We start from the raw sequence: 9,584 nt of genomic DNA, 5'->3' as shown, positions 1-9,584 counted from the left end.
GTCTGTCCGTCTGTCCGTCTGTCCGTCCGTCTGTCTGTCCGTCCGTCCGTCCGTCCGTCCGTCCGTCTGTCCGTGGTTTTGCTCAGATACTATAATAGGACCTACAAAGCTGTAATTTGGCATGAATGCACATATTAGGTTGGGTTGCACCAACTAACTTTAACTATAACTGTAACTTTAACTATAAGTTTAACTACAATGCAAAATGTCAAATCTTTGGTTAAAGTTAAAAGGGACGCCATCGAGACGCTAATCGCTATATTTAACCATAACCATAGAGCTCGATAAGGTTTTAAATGCACGTGGTGAAAAAAGGAACTAACGCTGTCATCATACAAAAACGCCATTTTTGACAGTTCTTCTTTACCAGCAGCGCCCACGTTCATTTATAACCTTCTTGGACCAGCTGTCATCTGTCAATTTCTCCGGTCAAAGTTAAGGTTCAAAGTTAAAGCTAAATTTAGCCTTAACTATAACCATAACTTTAACCACGCCGCTGGCGCAACCTACCCTTAATGATGCCGACAAAATGGTACGTGAAATCTTTAAAAAAATATTTTATTTTGGTACCTTTTCTACACATCAAGTGGTGATGAATTTTTTTCGCGTCCACCCTATCGTGTGGGGTGTCGTTTCATAGATCATTCTCCGATTTTGGGATCCGTTTGTGGAATATTAAGTTAAGGAAAAAATCGTCCTTTTTTTGTTCATATTTCCAGTAGCCCTAGCACGGTGACCAGTGGAAATGCGAAAGTATAGACAAACTGTGGACCTAAACTTAAGGTGCCGTTCCGATCTTTACCGCGGCTAATCGCGACCGACAAAAATTCAATTAAAATGCCACTTTATGACAGACTATAGTATATGTCATAAATAGGATGCTATTTTAATTTTTAGGACTATAGTCTGTCATAAAGTGACATTTTAATAGAATTTTTCGGAACGAAAAAAAGATCGGAACGGCACCTAAAGTTTATCCCCACAGTTTGTGACTATAGTCTGTCATAAAGTGGCATTTTAATTGAATTTTTCGGAACGAAAAAAGTTTGGCACGACATCTTAATTTTATCTCCTCCATATCTCCACAGTTTGTCTATACTTTCGCATTTCCACTGGTCACCGTGCTAGGGCTACTGGAAATATGAACAAATTCACGGGAGAAGGAAATATGAATTTAAAATAAAAACTATCACGGCTATAATATAATTATCACGGCTTAGAAGACTTCATAAGTTTTTGAGTTATAGTCGATTAATTAAAAATATGTATTCGGCGAAGTATATAGGAACTTTTCGTTCAAATTCCTTTGAACGTAACCACAGTATAGCAATATCAGTATATCATATTGCTATACTGTGACGTAACTGAGATGATGTTTGTTAGTACTTAGTAGTGACGTTATAAATGTACATCACGGAGCTAATACAAAGAGGAGCTGGCCTAAGCACTGTGATTTTCAACTAGGTCCTGACGTCTTCATTGTGGGCGGGGCTTTAGTTATAGACTACAGGCCCATGTCGAAAATGGATGGGTCATATGAACCACCTGGTGACGTATATAGGACGATATTAGCGCATAAAATAATAAGATTTAGCACTATGCCGTCACTTGTAAGCTGTCCAACTGAGTGCTGGTGAGAATTCAAAAGTGCATGTAGGGTGAGTACATTTTGGCCATATGATTCTGTACGGCATTTTTACCATCGATAGGCACATGAAAAATAATAAGAAAGCCCGCAGTGCCGTATCAAAATGATGCGCCAATAAGTCGGTATTTTTATTTTATTTCTTGACAATTTCCATGGTAAATTTGGTCATTTGATTCTATACGGCAAAAGTCCATACCTACTGTTTAAATACAGCTTCGAATGAAATTATTCCGCAACGCCGTATAAAAATATTGCGACAATTGAAAAAAATCCAGGGTTACAACCTCCTCTTTTCCAGTGGTACGGGGGGTGATTTGAAATGCGTTTCTCAGAAGTATTTACCGTTGAGACTTGTCCACTGTAAAACGAACGAAGCCCCAAAGAAAAAAAAAACAAAGGAGACAGAGAATGATTGCTACGTGCTAAGCTAAGTACAGAAAAGTTTTAACGAGACCTTAAAAGAAAAGTAACCTTAAAAAAGGAAATGAAATCCTACCAAAAACATGACATACAAAAAGGAGCCAAGCAAAATATTGCATAGCTATACATAGGTATCTATCGTAAAAAAAAATCAGATCACAATTCAAGCCAAGCCTTCAACTTATTTTGTAATTTAAATCAACATTCAGTGAAGGTATCAAAAACTTTCTTTATTTTATAATAATTATAGCAATGAGCAATGAGCACTAGAGAAATAATATGGAAATAATCAGTGACTAATTGGATTTATTGGATATCATCGACCATATTTGCGTCGTTATAGGTCGTTATAATATACTAAAAAAGTAAAAACACGTCTTTATGTTTGCCGTCTGTGTAAGTAAGTATGAACTGCTCCAAATATGCAGTTTTATATTTGTTTCTCTTGTGCACATTGCCGAGTCGCTATAATAATTATAAAATAAAGAAAGCTATTAATACCTTTACTGAATGTTGATTTAAATTACAAAATAAGTTGGATAGCTATGCAATATTTTGCTTGGCTCCTTTTTATGTTTCATGTTTTTGGTGGGATACTTTTCTCCAGAGTTTACTTTAATACAGTTAAGGGGCGTCAGTTATTGTTGTAGCATTGTACCAATGGCAATAATAATAGTAACTGGTAGGCCCTTGAAAAATTCAAAAAATTATTATTAATAATAATATTTTTTTGAATTGAACTTTAAAATTTATTGAACTTTATTAATTTATAGTAAAACTAGATGTCCCGCGCGGCTTCGCCCGCGTAAATTAGGAATTTTACGGAAACCGGATATTTTCCCATAAAAATAGCTCTTATGTCCCTACTCCCTTCACTTGGTTTACTCTATATCTGTGCCAAATATTGCCATAAAAATTGCTCCAGTAGTTCGTAATTTCTAATATTTCCCCCGTTTTTCCCACATTTTTCTGAGTTTCTTCGGTCGTATTAGTTTTAGCGTGATAATAAATAGCCTATAGTCTTATTCGATAAATTAACTATCTAACATACTCTCAGTTCAAGCAAATATACTCTCAAGCAATATTAAGTATCGATTTTTTTAAATTATCGCTTGACGCATGGGACGATGTATGGTATAAAATGGTAGTGATGATGATGATGAATGTAATTTGCATAGTAGCATATGCTTTCCGTTCTTAAAGCAACGCCGAATTTCCCAAACTTGTATCTATAAAGAATCAGGAGTTCTCTCAGCACCTTCCGAACCACGGTATACCAGGTATACCTCGCTGCAAAATCATACTTAGAATACTTCTCACGAAACCGAAGTCACCACATGTTTCCATATAAATATTGAGAAGTTCCCTCGATTTCTTATGCATCCTTCATCAGATCACCACTTTTGTAATATAATACCAAATTGGGATGATACCACATATACCAAAAGAAAAATTTTGAAAATCGGTTCACAGACGGCGGAGTAATCGTTGAACATAAGAAAACTAACATAACAACTGCCCCATTTTGGTTAAAATTGTAGCCTATGTGTTATTCTGATGTATAAGCTATATTATTGTAAAGTTTCATTAAAATCCGTTTAGTAGTTTTTGCGTGAAAGAGTAAGAAACATCCATACATCCACACATCCATACATCCAAACAAACTTTCGCCTTTATAATATATATATATATATATATATATATATATATATATATATATATATATATATATATATATATATATATATATATATATATATATATATATATATATATATATATATATATATATATATATATATATATATATATATATATATATATATATATATATATATATATATATATATATATATATATATATATATATATACTATATGTCCCGCGCGGCTTCGCCCGCGTAAATTAGGAATTTTACGGAAACCGGATATTTTCCCATAAAAATAGCTCTTATGTCCCTACTCCCTTCACTTGGTTTACTCTATATCTGTGCCAAATATTGCCATAAAAATTGCTCCAGTAGTTCGTAATTTCTAATATTTCCCCCGTTTTTCCCAAATTTTCCTGAGTTTCTTCGGTCGTATTAGTTTTAGCGTGATAATAAATAGCCTATAGCCTTATTCGATAAATTAACTATCTTACATACTCTCAGTTCAAGCAAATATACTCTCAAGCAATATTAAGTATCGATTTTTTTAAATTATCGCTTGACAAACTCCAGTCTCGATCTAAAAGACTATGCAAAGTACCAATAACAGGGTCATTATAGGCTCATAAGTCATAACCATGGGACGATGTATGGTATAAAATGGTAGTGATGATGATGATGAATGTAATTTGCGTAGTAGCATATGCTTTCCGTTCTTAAAACAACGCCGAATTTCCCAAACTTGTATCTATAAAGAATCAGGAGTTCTCTCAGCACCTTCCGAACCACGGTATACCAGGTATACCTCGCTGCAAAATCATGCCTAGAATACTTCTCACGAAACCGAAGTCACCACATGTTTCCATATAAATTTTGAGAAGTTCCCTCGATTACTTATGCATCCTTCATCAGATCACCACTTTTGTGAATATAATACCAAATTGGGATGATACCACATATACCAAAAGAAAAATTTTGAAAATCGGTTCACAAACGGCGGAGTAAATCGCATTCAATATTATTCTAAATTGAAATAGAATAATATTGAATGCGATGATAGCGCCGTCCGCCGGATCTAATGTAAAACATTCCAAAATCAACAACTCCTTATAAATAAGAAATTAATTGAAAAAACATTTTCCAGTAGACCAAACTGTAAATCTAAACCATTCTCGAATCTCCACGAACACACACAAAAAATTTCATCAAAATTGGTCCAGTCGTTTAGGAGGAGTTCAGTCACATACACACGCACACAAGAAATATATATATTAAGATATATATATATATATATATACTAGATGTCCCGCGCGGCTTCGCCCGCGTAAATTAGAAATTTTACAGAATCCGTAGGTACATTTTCCCATAAAAAATATATCCCCCGTTTTTCCCACATTTTCCTGAGTTTCTTCTGTCGTATTAGTCTTAGAGTAATAATATAATATAACCTTCTCGATAAATGATGAGTCTTACTCGATAAATGATCTATCTAACACTGAGATAAGTTTTTAAATCGGACCTGTAGTTTCTGAGATTGACGCGTTCAAGCAAACATACTCTTCAGGTTTATAATATTAGGTAGATATAGATTTTTTTTAATTATCGCTTGACAAACTCGAGTCTCGATCTATAAGACTATGAAATGGTATAATATGGTAGTGATGATGATGATGATGATGATGAAGAATGTAATTTGCATAGTAGCATATGCTTTCTGTTCTTAAAACAACGCCGAAACTCCCAAACTTGTATCTATAAAGAATCAGGAATTCTCTCAGCACCTTCCGAACCACGGTATACCAGGTATATCTCGGTGCAAAATCTTACTTGTTGGTAGCATATGCTTAGAATACTTCTCACGAAACCGAAGTCACCATATGTTTCCCTATAAGTTTTTGTGGAGTTCCCTCGATTACTTATGGATCCTTCATCAGATCACCACTTTTCTGAATATAATACCAAATTGGGATGATACCCTATATACCAAAAGAAAAATTTTGAAAATCGGTTAACAAACGGCGGAGTAATCGTTGAATATAAGAAAACGAACATAACACCTCCCCCATTTTGAAAGTCGGTTAAAATTGTAGCCTATGTGTTATTTATTTAATATTTTAATCAGCACATGAATTGAATAACAAAATTTTTTTCAAATTAATCGTAGCACCATCTGTCAGGACAAACTAAAATTGAAATAGAATAATATTGAATGCGATGATAGCGCCGTCCGCCGGATCTAATGTAAAACATTACAAAATCGACAACTCCTTATAAATAAGAAATTAATTGAAAAAACATTTTCCAGTAGACCAAACTGTAAATCTAAACCATTCTCGAATCTCCACGAACACACACAAAAAATTTCATCAAAATTGGTCCAGTCGTTTAGGAGGAGTTCAGTCACATACACACGCACACAAGAAATATATATATTAAGATATATATATATATATATAAAAGAATTTTAGAAGATGAATACTTCCTCTATCTATTTAAAATAAAAAAGAACCAGTTTGAACTGCTAGATTTTCCAAAAAAAGCCATTCATAAAAAATACACATTTTTTTTTCTTAAACTTGGGTTTTTCTATGTTTAATTCCACGAAATTTAGAACATATTGCCTATATAAGCGTAGTCCATAAATTCAGCTATCAAGTGAGACCTTTTTTATCTTCATAGGATATTTACATGTGAAGTACTGCTCAGATTAGTGTGAAAGCCCGAGAAAAATTAAAATGGCTGCCATTTTACAACCGTGAGAGAGAGAAAAAATTTTAGAGCCAATTTGTCGATAAAATATGCCATAGATCATGACATTAAAGGATCGGACACCGGTGTCGGGACACATTGTATATGAAGCACTAGCTTTTGCCCGCGGCTTCGCTCGACGAATAGATCGACTTGGACATCGCATGAAAACACAAAGTATCTTACAATTTATACATAATTATTATAATATTAGATTGTTTAGTCTATTGCGCTCCATGCGATTGACGCAGGCCCGTTATATTTAGGGAATGCAAATCTCGCGAGATTGGGGATCAAGCGAGATCCCGCGAGTTTATGAATACAATACCGCGAGATCTCGCCAATTTCGAAATCTCGTGAGATTAGCAGTTTGGTGGGTTTTTTTAAATAATCACAATATTTGAATAAATTACGAAAAAAAGTAATAAATATTATAAGTATTATAAGATTACCATTCATTTTTACCCGACTGCCAGGATAAACGATCACGATTTTTTTCAATTGAATTTTATGCATCAAACATAGTTTGACGTGTCTGTCTATAATTTTTAAGTAGTAAACTTTGACATAAGTACGTATCTACTATATCTATCAAATAACAAATGAAAGAAACAACTATTCTCTTCTAATGTGCGCTTTTATAATTTTGGACGTGGCGGTAATATCGTGGACGCCGGCGGTAAAACGATAACATAGGGAAGTACAATGTTTGGAAATATATGAAGTAGTTTTTAAATTTCCGTTGACGATAACTTTTTAACGTGCACGTTAGAGGACATCACGACGACGTCTACACTTCTGAACCGCACAAAACGTTCGCGGTTCGTAAAATCAAAAGGGCATTGAACGTACCCAAAGTTTTATCGTGGAAGCCGGCATCCACGATAACGTGACGCCCAGAATTATAAAAGCGCACATTATCAAACACAAATCTTTTAGTAATAAAACAGTTCTTTTGTAACTAACAAAACAACGAGAAGTCAAAATTCAGGACCTAGTTGAAAATCACAGTGCACAGTTGCTTAGGCCAGCTTCCCTTTGTTTTAACTCCGTGATCGCAACTCCGTCCGTGTCAGACCGCGCTTCGAATAAGACGTTTTAATGCTCAAGTGCAATCTCGTCAAACTCGCGAGATCTCGCCTTTTTTCGTCCGAGATCAATCTCGCTAAAAAAGGCCGAGATCTCGCGAGAACGAGATTGCATTCCCTAGTTATAGTGCTGTGTGATACTGTATAGTGTTATACTAAACAATCTAATCATGCGATGTCCAAGAGTATTTATTTAAAACGTAAAAGATTTTTAATATTGATATGATAATAACTTACGTAATAACTTGAGACAGAAGGTCCCCTAGGGACTGAATAAATTAACCGACTTGGTATTGCATGGATCTCATAAATTTTTACGTATAAAAACTGAGTTGCGAGACTTGGTTTTTTTTACAGGATGTTTTTGATGGGATATATAAGATTAAAATAAAATAAATATTTAAGGGTATCTCATACAAAAACAAATTTTTGATCAATGGTAGTACTGATACGGATTGTGATAAGTAGTAAAGTTCTTTTTTGTTCCAAAAACGATATATCAAAGTTGGTCTCATCACTCATGATAAGGAAATATTATTTTAACTGCCGGCAACGTATCTGCAGCTCTTCTGAAATCTGATGTAGCGACTTGCGAGTGTCCATGGGCCCCTTATTTTATAAAAAAAAATACTATATTATGTAATAAATGCAGAAGGCATCTCCTTCCTCACTTACGGGGTGTGATGCGGCGAGGGCGGTGGCGGGGGCGGCGCGGCGTCGCAGGTGCGGCCGCGCGAGCGCCCCCGCGGCACATAGCAGCGCCGCGCCGCCGATACATGCGCCCGCCCACCACCAACCTGCAATTAACACAGCCACTGTTAAGGTTAAAATCGTTTTGGATATGTTTTAGATCCCTTGTATTCAAACAAGAACTGGAACAGCAAGAAATGGAAAGGCGTAAAATGGTTTTTGTCGCGTAATTTAAAAACCATAAATATATTTCATATAAGCTATGGGCAAATTAAAGTGTATGCTTGAAGTTTGAACTAATCTATGTACAAATTTTGGAAGCTTATCACTCTCCTCTGTTGGCAAAATTAGAATCCCTGTTTTTAAAGAGGTCTTTTTGATTAATCATTCTGCGTTATAAAAGTTGACCAATCGTGTTATGCTATGGGTAATTCAAAGATAAAGACATGATGAATACTGACTGAACTTTAATTTCTTAGCTTTAGTCATTGTTGAGAAAAATCGATATCGCTGCAGCCAAATTATCAAGGCGTCACCTTAAGAGGGCGAATAAAGCAAAAATCAAACATCGTCCTTCTATCTTCACACTCACGAAGGATAAAATGTATGTTTGTTGCCGCTATAATAACAAATACTAAAAACAAAATAATATTAATATTTATGGGGGGCTCCCATACAACAAAGGTGATTTTTTTGGCCTTTTTTGCTCATAATCCATGTATAATGATAAGAGGTAGAACTTGAAATCTGCACAAAGGCCTTAAATATAGTTGTATACTTTAATAATTAATAATAATATTTAAATAAAATAAAAAATGAAGGGAGGCTCCCATACAAAAAAAAAACACTTTTTGACCTTTTTTTTTTGCTCTATAACGGTACGGAACCCTTCGTGCGCGAGTCCCACTCGCACTTGGCCGATTATTTTCTATGGAGAAATTTTTAAGATATTGTGTTTTAGCTACTGGTCGGACCCTCGGAAATATAATAATTCGAGGCTCATATTTTCAAGCATAACAAAATCGGCTTAGTGCGAGTCGGACTCGCACACGAAGGGTTCCGTACTGTTATAGAGCAAAAATAGATAAAAAATTGTGTTTTTTGTATGGGTGCCCCCTAAATTTTTTATTTTATTTAAATATTATTATTAATTAAGTATTGACTTTAACATATAATTAAGGCTTTTGTGAAAATATCAAGTGCCTACCTGTTGTCATTATTGATATCGAGCAAAAAAAAGCCAAAAAGTCACGTTTGTTATATGGGAGCCCCTTAAATATTGTTTTTATTTTGTTTTTAATATTTGTTGTTATAGCGGCAATAGATATTATACCAATCTGTG

The sequence above is a fragment of the Aricia agestis genome, chromosome Z, assembly GCF_905147365.1.
Source record: "Aricia agestis chromosome Z, ilAriAges1.1, whole genome shotgun sequence".
Lineage (NCBI taxonomy): Eukaryota > Metazoa > Arthropoda > Insecta > Lepidoptera > Lycaenidae > Aricia > Aricia agestis.
This window is presented reverse-complemented; position numbering follows the sequence as displayed.